General features: G+C 42.7%; 1 pseudogene; it reads left to right on the plus strand.

Moving 5' to 3' along the window:
- The first annotated feature begins 447 nt into the window (after positions 1–447).
- The window catches only part of LOC140463781 (sodium/iodide cotransporter-like), an 84,577-nt pseudogene continuing 69,215 nt past the window's right edge, over positions 448–15,809 (plus strand).

A 15,809-nucleotide genomic window follows, 5' to 3' on the forward strand; every position in this document is an offset into this window, starting at 1 on the left:
ATAATGATTCCCCAGGATTAGGGCATGGACATTTACATGATCTCTGAGGATGATCACATGCTACCATTGTACCTGGGGTAACTTGTGACTGTGAGTAAATGACTGGGAGTTATCCTAAGTGGAATGTGACTATGGGGGACTGGCCAGCGTATCTGTAAGCATGGCCAACTGACCCCTGTATAAAGTTGATGTATTTTCTTTGTTCGGGGCCTCACTTTAACTCGACTTTGCATGCCTGTGAACAGGGTCAAAAGGGGTCAGCTAGCTTGTGCAGGCTTTAATAAACTTTTAACTGTTTGCAGAAGTTGGTGTGTGTAAATTGCATCTCCTGTGTGAAACCTCGGGAAACAAATTTCACAAATGGTGGTAGCGGTGGGATTCCAACATACACTAAGCTCCCTGGTGGACTGAATAAGCAATCGTCTGAGTGTTGGTTGCATGAGACAGATGGGAAGCGACCAGAAGGTAAGCTTCATCTTTATCTCTCTCTCTGAACATACCACTCAGTCGATCCCTTGTCTCCTGGGACACGGTGGTGACTGAATCTTTGAGGAAACTCACATAGTTACAGACACGAGGTTTGATGTTCCGAAAAGAAAGTTACAATTTGGTATTTAAAGTTATCGTCTTTGTCCTCCACATCTCGCCTTACTTTTGGGACAGCATGGTGTCACTGGGAAAAGATGGAGGGGTTGGAGCTGATCTGCTCGGATCCTGACAGTAAAGTTCATTGACTGGGGAAGATTTGTCTGGGTTTTTGTGGGCGTCAGATTTTGTGCTGTGGACTTGACTCTGTGAGTTCTTCTGGGGAAGGGGAGCAGCTTGGATTGTGGTGCTGTGTGTTCCACAGCGCGGGCTTTTCTCTTTTTGTGGGTACGATTTCATCGAGAGGGTACGGCTGGTATTTCTTTCCTTTGTGGCTTTGTTCAGTGATGGGGTGGCATTCCTCGGTCTGGTATCCACCGAGGTAAGGCTGTTTTCGTAATCTTTCTGAGTGTGTGTGCCAGGAGCTGTGGGGTTCCCGGAGGTTTGGGAATCTTGGATCAATGCTTGTGTTTTTGTTTCTGTGCTGTGGTGGTTGAGGGTGGCAGTCTGTGGACGTGATTTATTTTTGTCCAATCTCATGTGGATCTTTTGGGTCCAACTCCTCCATCTTTTGACTCCTCATTTTCCATTTCATGGATCATCACCGGGTAAACTGATGGGGTGGGTATCAAATCTGCACGTTGCTCCCCCATATTAAAATGAGAAGAATTCTGACCAAAGGCTCTTCGGCAAAAAACAAGAAAGGATAAAATTAAGGTTGTACTAATACTTGGGTCGAGTGGGGGAAGTTTCAATGTAAATTGTATCATGCTGTGAGTGTTTTACATTTAAATATTTTGGTTTGATGAAATCCTGGTTCAGAAAATCCTTTTAAGTAACAGTTTTGCCTTGTTTGAATGAGGATCTCAATTCAATATGTTTTGTGGACTATACAATAGGACAGATTGTTTTTTACATTGATATTATACAATATTATATCCTTTTGAAAATCATCAAACTTGTAACCTTAAAACAAATTGATTGAGGACCTTGAGCCCCTGACTTGTTTGAAATTCTACAATGCCTGATTAAACAAACAATTGAGTCAGTAGTCGTGCTTTAGCCAAATGAGAATATTCTATTAAAATATCTTTGCTGCTGTGTTTTTAATGCAGGGTGTTCACAAAAAAGAAGAGTGCATTTAATTTTGATGTTTTGTTAAGATTTTAGAAATATTAGAACTTGAGGCTGAGCTGTTTAAATTCTTTCAATTATTGTTTAAGACTTCATTAGCCCCCTTCATATTGCAAATACACATAACGTTGATCTGTACCAAAGTTGCCACTGTAGTTCTGACTTTTATTTGCGAAGTTTCATTTGGATATATTCTGCATTTGTTTCCCAACAATATTTGACATTTAAATCTGAACTGAAACTGCCTCTTAAAACGGCTAAAGTACAAGAAACATTTCGTTAGTTTCTTGCTGTTCCAGATTTTGAAATACTTTTCCAGAGAGCTTTCACATGAGCCAAGTATTAATTTGTTAAAGGAAAATAATTTTTGAATAACCTGAACGGGGTACCCAAGGGTTTGATTTTAGGACCATTGAATGATATTTATCAATGACTGAATTGTTTAGCCAGTACAATTTAGAAGTTTATAGATTTGTATAAAACTTGATAATGTCATAAAGAGTGAACAGAGTTACAGACTTCAAGACGACTGAGAATGTTGAAATAGGCAGACACAATTTAGTGTAGTTAAATCTGTGACTGTCTTGATATTGATCACCACCTTGGTAAGGAAGGACTGAGAGAGGAACTGCAAAGATACTTTCAGCAGCTAACATTGTCTCTCGAGGTTCTCCATTCACCGGTGAAGCAGGCCTTCGAATCACCACCTACTCCTCCTCCACAATGTGATCCAATGGATTGAATCAGCTCCCCAGCCATGCAAAAAATGAAGAAGCTAACAATAGTGAAGAGAAGGTCGGTATGCTTTTTGTCCGTGACCTTCCTATGGACATTAAACCATGTGAGCTTTACCTTTTTCTTTCGATCGTTTAAGGGATATGATGGTTCACTGATCAAGCTAACATCAATATAGCCAGTTGGTTTTGTTACATTTAACAGCAGAGCGGGAGCAGAAACAGCAAAGAATGCAGTGTTCACCTAGCCTGCAGCTGCTACATTTCATACCCATGCACTGAAGCACCTTCGGAAGGATGGAAGTCTCGTCAATTTTAGGTATTTAACTGCCCTTACCCAAGAATTCACATTTCTCCGTGGAGTGGTGCAGAAGGACAGACTGAATTTTGTTTTCAGGTTGGACTTTACTGAAGGAGATTATTGAGAACTGGCTCATTTCTACTAGACTTGGAGGGGATGGAGTGGTCACTAAGGACTGTGGATTTCAGAACTTTACTGGTGAACCTTTTTCCATGTGGGAGGATTCTTCAACTTCTCTTTTCTGGATGGACTAGTAATTTCTGTTGTTATAATAATTGCATGTTGTGTATCAATAACTTGCTTAGGTACTGGCAGTAAAATTCTTATGAAGGTGATAGTCCCACAACTATCATGGAATGATAATAGGGAGGAACATAATGTTAAAAGACGTAATGTTGAAATATCTCTCTGGACATTAATGTAATGTTAAAGAGTTAAACTGCACTGAGTGAACATTTTGGAAGTGGGTGGGGACAACATTCATGCAACATTATGGGTGGCATGGTGGCACAATGGTTAGCACTGCTGCCTCACAGCGCCAGAAACCAGGGTTCAATTACCACCTCAGGCAACTTTCTGTGTGGAGTTTGCACATTCTCCCCGTGTCTGCGTGGGTTTCCTCCGGGTGCTCCGGTTTCCTCTCACAGTCCAAAGATGTGCAGGTTAGGTGAATTGGCCATGCTAAATTGCCCGTAGTGTTAGGTGAAGGGGTAACTGTAGGGGAATGGGTCTGGGTGGGTTGGTCTTCGGACGGTCGGTGTGGACTTGTTGGGCCGAAGGGCCTGTTTCCACACTGTAAATAATCTAATTTAATACGAGTGACCCCCGTTCCAATTAGACAGTCATTGCTACTACTCCCCGTACTATTATCAAATTAAACTACCACTTAATCTCTCCCATTCAGAAATGCTTTCTAGCCATCCCCTGAAGCTAGGTGTGTTGCACCTGCATTGTCTTGGGGAATCACTGAGTCGGGAAATCGTTTGCATAATGATTTCCCAGGATTAGGGCATGTACGTTTACGTTATCTCTGAGGATGATCTCATGCTACCATTGTACCTGGGGTAACATGTGATTGTGAGTAAATGACTGGGAGTTGTCTTGAGTGGCATGTGACTAAGGGGCAGTGGCCAGCATATCTGTAAGCATGGCCAACTGACCTGTAAAAAGTTGATGTATTTTCTTTGCTCAGGGTCTCACTTTGACTCAACTTCGCACGCCTGCAAAGAAGGTCAAATGGAGTCATCTAGCTTGTACAGGCTTTAATAAACTTTAACTATTTGCAGAAGTTGGTGTGTGCAAATTACATCTTGTGTGTCAAACCTTGGGAAAAGAACCTAACAGTGGTGGAGGGTTGTTTTTCAGACTGGGGACCTGTGCCCAGTGGTGTGCCATAAGAATGAGGGGTGGGTTTTCTGCTTTTCATTATTTTATATAAATTATTTGGATGTGAACATAGGATATATAGTTAAGTAAGTTTGCAGATAACCCCCAAATTGGAGGTGTAGTGAACAGCAAAGGTTACCTCAGAGTACAATAGGATCTTGGTCAGATGGGCCAATGGGCCGAGGATGGGCAGATGGAGTTTATTTTAGGTAAATGGGAAGTGCTGCATTTTGGAAAGGCAAATCAGGCTGGACTTAAATACTTAATAGTAAGGTTCTGGGATTGTTGCTGAACAAAGAGATATTGGAGTGCAGATACGTAGTTCCTTGAAAGCAGAGTTGCAGGTAGATAAGATAGTGAAGAAGGTGTTTGTTATGCTTTCCTTTATTGGTCAGAACATTGAGTGTACGAATTGGGGGGCAGGTCATGTTGCAGCTGTACAGGATGTTGGTTAATCCACTTCTGGAATATTGTGTGCAATTTTGGTCTCCCTGCTGTCGGAAGGATGTTGTGAAACTTGAAAGAGTTCAGGAAAGGTTTACAAGGATGTTGCCAGGGTTGGAGCATTTGAGCTACAAGGAGAGGCTGAACAGGCTGGGGCTGTTTTCCCTGGAGCGTTGGAGGCTGAGGGGTGACCTTATAGAGGTTTATAAAGTCATGAAAGGCATGGAGAGGGTAAATAGACAAGGTCGTTTTCTTGAGCTGGAGGAGTCCAGAACTAGACCAGTGAGCCTTACTTCTGCTATAGACCAGTGAGCCTTACTTATGTTGTAGAAAAGGTTTTGGAAAGGATTATAAGAGATAAGATTTATAATCATCTAGCAAGCAACAGTTTGATTTCAGATCGTCGACATGGTTTCGTCAAGGGCAGGTCATGTCTCATAAACCTCATTGAGTTTTTTGAGAAGGTGACCAAGCATGTGGATGAGGGTAGGGCAGTTGACATGGTATACATGGATTTCAGTAAAGCCTTTGATAAGGTTCCACATGGTAGGCTTTTGGAGAAAATGCAGATGCATGGGATTGAGGGTGATTTAGCAGTTTGGATTAGAAACTGGCTTTCTGAAAGAAGGCAGCGAGTGGTGGTTGAAGGAAAATATTCAGCCTGGAGTCCAGTTACTAGTGATGACCACTGCTGTTTGTCATTTTTATAAATGACTTAGATTAGATTAGATTACTTGCAGTGTGGAAACAGGCCCTTCGGCCCAACAAGTCCACACCGCCCTGCCGAAGCGCAACCCACCCATACCCCTACATTTACCCCTTACCTAACACTACGGGCAATTTAGCATGGCCAATTCACCTGACCTGCACGTCTTTGGACTGTGGGAGGAAACCGGAGCACCCGGAGGGGATTCTCCCCCCCCCCCCCCCCACCCACTTCCCCCCCCCACCTCTTTCCCCCCCCCCTGTGCAGGCATAGATGGATGGATTAGTAAATTTTCAGATGACACTAAAGTCGGTGGAGTAGTGGACAGTGTGGAAGAATGTTACAGGTTGCAGGGGCACTTGGATAAACTGCAAAATTGGGTTGAGAGGTGGCAAATGGAGTTCAATGTAGCTAAATGTGAGATGATGCACTTTAGGAAGACTAACAGGAAGGCAGAGTACTGGGTCAATGGAAAGATTCTTGGTAGTGTGGGTGTGCAGAGGGATCTTGGAGTCCATGTACATAGATCCCTGAAAGTTGCCACTCAGGTGGCTAGTGCTGTTAAGAAGGGATACGGTGCGTTAGGTTTCATTCATAGAGGGATTGAGTTCTGGAGTCGCAATATCATGCTGCAACTATACAAAACGCTGGTGTGGCCACACTTTGAATATTGTGTACAGTTCTGGTCACCCCATTACAGAAAGGATGTGGGAGCATTGGAAAAGGTGCAGAGGAGATTTACCAGGATGGTGCCTGGTCTGGAGGGAAGGTCTTATGAGGAAAGGCTGGGAGACTTGAACCTGTTCTCATTGCCAAGAAGAAGGCTAAGAGGGGATTTGATAGAGACATACAAGATAATCAGAGGATTAGATAGGGTAGACAGTTAAAGTCTTTTTCCTAGGATGGTGACGTCCGCGTGTACAAGGGGGCATAACTACAAATTGAGGGGTAGTAGATTTAAGACAGATGTCAGAGGCAGGTTCTTTACGCAGAGAGTGGTAAGGGCATGGAATGCACTACCTGCTAATGTAGTCAACTCAGCCACATTAGGGAGATTTAAACAATCCTTAGATAAGCACATGGATGATTTTGGGATATTGTAGGGGGACGAGCTGAGAATAGTTCACAGGTCAGTGCAACATCGAGAACTGAAGGGCCTGTTCTACACTGTATTGCCCTATGTTCTATATAGAGGGCATAGGTTTAAGGTGAGAAAGGAGTGGTTTAATCCCTGCACTATTCTGTAGATATTGTGAAGCAATGTAGAACAGTCTTTTGCAAAGGAGAAAAGATTGGAATAAGGAAGGAAAATAAATGAGCAGGAGAAAGAGAGAAGAAAGCAAAGCTGGGTGATTGAGAACTGGGAGAGTCAAGTGAAGAAGCAAAGAAGGTGAAACAGGGCAGGCTGATGTGGTGATCACAATGACTTCAGGAAGTACAGAAAGGAGCTGATATGATTGTGACCCGACACAACGCGGTTTAATCATAAACGGCCCACTCATTGATGTGTACCACATGAATCTAATAGCAGTCCCAAAAGATTGGCACTGGTTAGGACTTTTGTTAAGAATGTAAAACTCAAGAAATGTTAAAGTATCATGTTGTGCTGAAACAACTGGTAACAATGAGCATAATAGATTGTTCACTTTAGTGGCTCTCCCAAAAGTAGAACCAATTTATTGTCTTTTATCAATTTAATCAAAAACCTTCAGCAGATTCAAGTTCTTACATCTTTTCTTTCTCCTCTGACAGTACATTAATAGAAGATTTGGACAAGTGGTGAGATATCAAATTGTCTTCTCCTTCACGGCATTCATGGTGAGTGCAAGATGAAATTTATATTACAGTAGAGAAGCCGGTCTCCCAAAGTGAATGCAAGGTATGATAACTGAGATGCGGATGAATAGTTCTGGTGACCCTGTTCCAGGGAATGATGTTGTTAAACTGGAAAGGGTGCAGAAAACATTTATGATGATGTTGCTGGGACTAGAGGGTTTGAATCTTAGGGAGCAGCTGGAAAGGCTGAGAGATTTTTCCTGGAGTGTCAGGGTGAAGGCCTTTTCCTCCAAGTACAGCAGTCCAAATTTAGAGGGGGGGGGGGGGGGGGCGGAACTAGAAGGGGAAAGATTTTAACAGGGACCTGAGGGGTAATTTTTTCACACAGAAGGTGGTACATATGTGGAACAAACTGCCAGAGGAAATGGTAGAAGCAGGTACAATTACAAGATTTAAGACATTTGGACAGGTACATGGATTGAAATAAAATTAGACATATATGGGCCAAATGCAGGTGAATTAACTGCACAGAGGCCAGTATCCTGTCACCCTTTATTTATAGGTACACAGTGCACTGGCTGTGGCTAGCCAGCTAACCTTGAACTGAGGAGATACTAAATCCCCTGTTTTTTTTTCTGGGCACCGTTCAAAATAAAGAAAAAACAAACACAAAATTAAAGAAATCCAAACAAAAAAGAAACAAATATCTTCCCTCAACAAAAAAGGAGGGAAAAAGACAAAGAAACTCTTCTCTTCCTCAGAGCCAACTGTAGCTACAGCCAGCATGGAGTCAGTACCCTAAACTGAGGAGACTGTAAATCTCCTGGGGTTTTTTTTCCCCTACACTACCACCTAACTGCAGTTGTGCTCATATTAAATCCCCTGTTTATGTTGGTCAGCCAGTACTTACTGATTGGGGTTATTAAGATGGGCCAATCAACGATCTTGTAGTCAATGAGGTCAACCTGGCTCCAATCACTACATTCCTACTACACATCCTCATCCTCTCACCCATTCAGGGGATGATGGCCTCATGTTTCTCTTGTAGCTTTTCCTGTAAAGTTTTCATCCCAGGTCCGATCCCTCTGACTCAAACTCTGACACAGGAGGCATCTACCAGTCTATAGCCCATCCTGACAGGCCTTCTGGCTGCTCTGAGGGGGCCAGGTATGTTTTGCTCCTGCCTGTTTGCAAGGTAACATGTTTCAGCTGATCCATATGTTTGTTCAGGACTGTCTCACCTACCCAAACTTCTTAAGTCACAGGACCTGACCTTACGTCAACCTCACTTCGTACCCATGCAGGGCCATTTTCATGGTTCCGGCAAAAACTTTGTCCCCTGAACTAAATTGTCTCTCTTGCTAAGAGGAGCCATGCGGCTGGCATTGGCATTCCTGCTGCTGTTTCACCCATCGGGCTCCAGGTCTGGGAATCTCAAGACTTTAACCTCATGCGAAATTTCCTTCCATCAGCAAATCTACTGGAGCTATCCCTGTTGTTGCGTGCAGGGTGGTCCTATAATCAACAGGAACTGGGACAGTTTGGTAATGAGTGAAGCTGTACGCTGCTTCTTTAAACCTCTTTCCACCAGACGATTGAACAATGTACGGTGCAGAGCCATCCTTACGAGCCAAATGCCATTCAACTTTATGAGATACTCAAATTCCCTACAGGTATATGAGTTCCCATTTTCGTGACCAATACTTTTGGAAGTCAGTGTCTCACAAACAATTCTTGCAGCTTCTCAATTGTAATCCCTGAGTTTGCTGAATGAACATTATACACATCCAACTACTTTGAGCATCCATAATGACCAGGAACATTGAGTACATGAAAGGACCATATAGTTGACATGTAACTGAGTCCAGGGATAGCCTGGCCATCCCCATGAATGTGGGAGCATTACTGGTTGCAATCTTGTCCTTTTTGGCACTCTGGCACTTCACACCCAACACAACTATGTTGGCACCCAGCCCTGGCCGCCAACATAGCTTCTTGCTCGCATCCTCATCTTGGAAACCTCTGGATGACCCTGGTGGAGTTGCCAGCACCTGGCAGTAACCTTTACTCAGGACAATCACTCTTGCTTTCCATAGTAATGTTATCCTTTATAGTGACCTAGTCTCGCTGAGTCCAGCAAGGTTTCAATCCTTGTTGCAATGGCCCTTCTGTTTCCCCTATTACCACCAGCTGTTGTAGTTGTGCTAGTACAAGACCTTTTTATCTCTACAGTTGGATATTGCTGGGGGTGACCAGAAGGCTGACCAGAAGGGTATCCAGGAAATTTAAAACAAGAATGGACTCTTCTGGGGAGCGTCTGCAGATGGGAGGCGGCTGAATGTATCTACAATAGCAACTTGGCTTCCTGGACAGTGTTCCAGCTTGTATTTGCACGCGCTGAGAATAAGAGTCCAATACTGAATTCTTCCGGAAGTTATGGGCAGCATCGCTTTGTCTTCCCTCAGTAGCAGGGGGTTGTGATCTGTTACTATGACAAATTTCCCATCTGTGAACATACTGGTGGAACTTCCTCACACCAAAGATGCCCATTATCAATAAGAGACACTCTAACCACTGCCCCTTGACATTTAACAGTGTTACCATCACTGAATTCCCCACTGTCAACATCCTTGGGGTTACCCCGTTGACCAGAAACTCAGCTGGATTCATAACATAAACACAGTGGCTACAAGAGAGGTCAGAGACTGGGGATACTGCAGCGAGTAACTCCCCTCATGACACCCAAAGTCTGTCCACCATTTACAAGGCACAAGTCAGGAGTGTGATGGAGTGCTCCCCACTTGCCTGGATAGGTGCAGCTCCAACAACACTCGAGAAGGAATGCAGAGTAATTGTATGGAGATGGGCAGCTAGTTTCCAAAACTGATGTTGATTAAACAGTTTCAGAGGATAACATTGAGATGCAAAAGCTGTAAGTGATTTTTAAATAATGTGCTCCCTATGCATCAATATGATGATAAGTATGTTTTTAAATGTTTGATAAATGGTTAATTAACTGATGGGTTTTTGTTGATTGCTTCAGGTATTTAATGAAAGGCATGACCTCTGTGAATTCGAGAATCTGTGCTGAGTTCTCTTAAAGACACACTAATTATGACTTAATTATTTTACAGTGCTTTTATCTTGGCATTGTGACATATACACCCTCATTTGCACTAAGTCAAGGTAAGTTGTACATGTTTTAGTCATTATTACTTTATTTGCTCCATAGTAAATGCTGCAAGGAGTTTCTTTCCTATTCAATCAATTCAACAATGAGAAATGTCACTGCATAGAAAATAAAAGTAAATAATGCAGAAATGTACTTAATCACTTCACAACAGATGTGTGATGGAACAGAATCTCTATCCATTGAAACACAAATGCACAAACACCATCCAAAATGCAGGAGCAGGTAGTATGATTGGGACTGTTGAAGCTTTGAGGGCGATCCAACAATACCTATTCCAATAATCCCATGTGATACAGAGCATGCTAACTTCCAAAAACCAGGACTATTTATGTGGTTTGGCTGGAGATTCTAGAAGTTTCCTGTGATAACTTCTGGGGAAACTAGGACAATCCCCATGGAAATTTAGGGACATTGTTCCAATTGATACACATGTGTCTAACAATACAAACATTGTTATCTTATGCCTCAACTTAGGTTGCATCCAGACTGTATTGGCACCTCGTCATGCTCTCACAAGGAGATTTAACAGTTCAGCAACTTTACCAACACCTTCCACTCTGGCCTCAAATTCACCTGGACCATCTCAGAAACCTCCCTCCCCTTCCTGGACCTCTCCATCACCGTCTCTAGTGACCGAATAACCACAGACATATACCATAAGCCCATCCACTCCAACAGCTACCTGGACTACACAACCTCCCATCCTACCTCCTATAAAAATGCCATCCCTTATTCCCAATTCATCCACTTCCACTGCATCTGTTCCCAGGATGACCACCTCAAAGTCCCATGTGGCCTCCTTCTTCCATGATCACAACTTCCCTTCCCACGTGGTTGACGATGCCATCCAGCGCATTGCCTCCACTTCACACACCACTGTCCTTGAACCCCACCCCTCCCAAAGTAACAAGAACAGAGCCCCAACCTCCCCCTCCGCCCCATCCTCACCTTCCACCCCACCAACCTCCGCGTACAACGCATCATCCTCTGCCACTTCCACCACCTCCAGAGATATATTTCCCTCCCACTCCTATCAGTGTTCTGAAAAGACAATTCCCTCCACGACTCCCTCGTCAGTTCCACACCACCCACACCCCACTCCTGGCACCTTTCCCTACTACCGCAGCAAGTCCAAAGCCTGCACCCACATCACTCCCCTAACCTCCGTCTAAGGCCCCAAAGGATCCTTCCACATCAATCAGAAATTTACCTGTACCTCTACCAATGTCATCTACCGTATCCGGTGCACCCAATGTGGTCTCCTCTACATAAGGGAGACAGGATGCCTTCTTGCGGATCGTCCCAGAGAACATCTCTGGGACACCCACACCCACCAACCCCACCACCCTGTGTCTGAACACTCCAACTCCCCCTCCCAGTCCGTCTAGGACATGCAGGTTCTGGGCCTCCTCCACCATCAAACCGTTACCACCCGTCGCCTGGAGGAGGAATGCTTCCTATTCCCCCTTGGGACCCTGCAACCACACGGGATAAATGTGGATTTCGACAGCTTCCTCATTTCCCCTCCCCCACATTATTCCAGTCTCAAGCCTCCAACTCAGCACCATCCCCGTACCTGCCCATCACTCCCCCCCCGCGCCCCCCAACCTATCACCTTCTCCCTCACCTTCATCCACCTATTGCTTTCTCAGTTACCCTTCTCCAAACCCAACACCCTCCCATTTATCTCTCAGCCCTGACCCACAAGCCTCATTCCTGATGAAGGGCTGATGCCCGAAATGTTGAATTCTCCTGCTTCTTGGATGCTGCCTGAACTGCTGTGCTTTTCCAGTACTACACTCTCAACTACAATCTCCATCATCTGCAGACCTCACCTTCTCCTAGACTCCTTTCTTTCTCAGATTTACAGAACGGCTATAGTACAGAAGGGCACTATTTGGTTTTCTGTCTCCACAAAAATAATCATAGAATTCCCTACAGTGTGGAAACAAACTCTTCAGCCTACAGCAACTGTCCGAAGAGCAGCCTACCCCCCTGCATTTCCCACTGCTAATCCACCTAGCCTGCACAACATTGGACTTTGGAAGGAAACCAGAGCACCCAATGGAAATCCACACAGGCGCAGGGAGAATGTGCAAACTCCATACAAACAGTTTCTCAAGGGTGGAATTGAACCTGGGTCCCTGGTGCTGTAAGATAGCAATGCCACCCTATCTCTAGCCACTCTTGCTTGCCCATCCTTTTCTCATATTCTTACAAATCTTTTCCTCTTCTTTAAACTTGAGGGAGGTTATCGTCATTTTTATTTTATAGGTCTGAAGTTTGGCTCAAAAGGAGCAATAATTGCTTCTGACTGAATTAAATAAAAGGAGTATGGGAGTTAGCTATTCCGTTCATTCAGCTTGCTCTGTCACTCAGTTGTGTTGCCGTTCATCCCTCACTACCATTTTCTGGTCTATCCTCAAATCTCTTTGGTGTCCAGAAATCTATCAATCTCTGGCTTGGACACGGTTAAATGATTGAACTTCCATAGCCTACTGCAGTAGAGTATTCCAAAGATTCACCAACCTCTGCATGAAGAAGATCCTTCCAACTCTGTCTTAAATTACCAGCTATATTTATTTATTTTAAATTGCATCCTTTTGGTTCCAGACTCATCAGCCTTGGGATATGTCCAGACATCCTTGTACTTTATGAACTTTTAAGTTTTAATAAGGTCACTTCGTGTTGTTTAAAACTCTATGTAATACGGACCCAGATTCTTCAGCTACCCTCACTTAAGACAATTTCGCCATCCCAGGAATTAGGCTGGTGAACCTCTGCTGCCCACTTTTTATGGTAAGTATGTCATTCCTTTCATAAGAAAACCAAAACTGTGCACAATACTCCAGGTGCCGATGTACCAAGGTTCAGTATAATTTCAGTAAGGCAACTTTAGGTTTATACTGAAATGCCATTCTGACAAAGATCTATATATTATTTGGCTTCCTATTTGCTTCTATATTTCTGTCTACGTTAGTTTTTCACGAACAAGGACACTCTGATCGCTTCGGACATCAATTCTTCCCATCTTCTTATCATTTAGGAAATCCTGTCCTTCTGGATGTGTGTGTGCGCTCACTGAGCTGGAAGGTTCATTTTTAGACGTTTCGTCACCATACTAGGTAACATTTTCAGTGAGCCTCCAAATGAAGCACCAGTGGTGTAGCCCGTTTTCTTTTTATATGTTTGAGTCTCCTAGGGTTGACAATATCATTCCCTGTGGTGACATCATTTCCTATGGTGATGTCATTTCCTGTTCTTCTCAGGGAGTGGTAAATGGGATCCAAGTCAATGTGTCTGTTGATCCTACCGGATCATGTTACACTTGCCAAACTTTTACCATTTAAGAAACACTCTGCACATCTGTTTCTCCTCCAAAGACTCCTAACTTTGATTTTCCATCAATGTGGATAATCTCTCATTTTTCCACACTATATCCATTTGCGTCATTTTCTTACTTATTCACAAAACCAATCCAAATCCTCTTGAAGCCACTTTACATCTTCCTCACAACAAGCCTTCCCAGTTAGCTTTGTATCATCTATAAATTTTGAAATATTATGTTTCATCCCAAACTCCAAATCAGTGATATATATTGTGGAGAACTGGCGCCCAAGTACTGATCTTTGCAGTACCCCATTAGACATAGCATGCCATCATGAGAAAGACCCATTCTTCTCACCCTGTTAGCGAATCCATAATTCACAACAGTATATTTCCTCCCATTCCGTGTATTTTGATTTTCTTTAAATCATCCTCCTGTGAGGCACTTTATCAAAAGCCGAATGAAAATCTAAGTATGCTACAGCCATTGGCTCTCCTTAATTAATTTTGTTAATGAAATTTTCAAAAACCTCCACCTTTATGATTTTCTATTCACCAATCCATTCCAACTATGCACAATCGGATTATTATCAATCAGGTATCGATTCCATTCTTTGAGATTCTAACATTTTCCCTACTATGGACATAAAGTTCTTTATTTTTTCTCTCTTGTTCCCTTCTTAAATAATAGTGATATTTGCTGCCTTCCAATCACAGAATTATTACAAATTCTTTAGAACTTTGGAAGACAATCATTGCTTACCTCTCTAGCCAACAGTCTGGGATGTAGGTGACTGGGGAGTTCCAGCTTTTTGACCCAGTGACTGTGAAGGAACAATAATATAATTCCAGGTCAGAATGGCGTATGTCTTGGAGGGGAACTTACAAGTGGTGGTGATCCCAAATATCTTCTGTCCTTGTCCTTTTTGGTGATAGAAGTGTGTTTACAAAGGCAGTTAGAAGAGCTTAACGTTGCCCTGCTGGATGACAGTGGGTACAGAGTTTCAGCCAATGTGAAGATGGCATGTTGTTATTCAGGTATTTATTGAATTTAGAATCCATGGTAGGATTTGAACCCAGGTCCCCAGAACATTATTAGGGTCTCTGGATTAATAGTCAATTGTATCATCTCCCCACTAGTTAATTTAAATTGTAGAACTGTCATAATGTCAGCAAACTGTGTTTTGAAAACTCAATTTTTAAATTATTTTGTTTTTCAGTTATGGGGATGGACTTGTGGATTTTAGTTGTAATAACAGGAGCAGTGTTTACACTATATACAACATTGGTAAGAACATTTTGACTTGAATAGTGTTCTAAGAATTTATAGCCAAAGGAGTCCAGCGGCACAGAGATGTGATACATTAAACAATTATAGATTAAATCTTTCATCTTTTAAAATTGGATATGCTGGTATTTTCTTTGATATGTAAATCCCAGAACCTCTTTTAAATTGCATTCTCAAGATAGTTCAGCTTTTCTAACATTAGGTGTGAAGTCTGTCTGTGTCCCAATGTTGAGTCAGACTGACAGGCCTTTTGTTGGAAAAACTGAACTATCTTGAGAATGATTTGGAGATGCCGTTGTTGGACTGGGGCGTACAAAGTTAAAAATCACACAGCACCAGGTTATCGTCCAACAGTTTCAAGGACAACCGTCTGGTGAAGGAGCAGCACTCCGAAAGCTAGTGCTTCCAATTAAACCTGTTGGACCATAACCTGGTCTGTGTGATTTTTAACTACCTTGAGAATGTAATTTAAAAGAAGTTCTGGGATTTGCATTTCAAAGAACAGAAACCCATTTTAAAAGATGAAAGATTTAATGTAAAATTTTTAATGTATCACATCTCTGTCACACTGGATTCATTTGGCTATAAATTCTATGATCACGATCTTACTCTCCACAACTACCTGATGAAGGAGAAGCATTCTGAAAGCTAGTGCTTCCAAATTAACCTGTTGGACTCTCACCTGGTATTGTCTGATTTTTAACTTTGTCCACCCCAGTCCAAAACCTGGCACCTCCAAGTCAGTGTTCTAAGAGTTAAAGTTAGTAGTAGTTGTTTTAATATATTGTTTTTTATTAATTTATGAAATGTGATTGTTATTAACAATGCAAGTGTATTCTATTTGCTAGAGTCTTTACCCAGTCATTTTCTAACCTATCTTTTTGTTGTCAGCAAGTATAGCTCCCATACCTCAATCCCTTCATCCAAATTATTTA

This window comes from Chiloscyllium punctatum, chromosome 39, assembly GCF_047496795.1.
Source record: "Chiloscyllium punctatum isolate Juve2018m chromosome 39, sChiPun1.3, whole genome shotgun sequence".
NCBI lineage: Eukaryota > Metazoa > Chordata > Chondrichthyes > Orectolobiformes > Hemiscylliidae > Chiloscyllium > Chiloscyllium punctatum.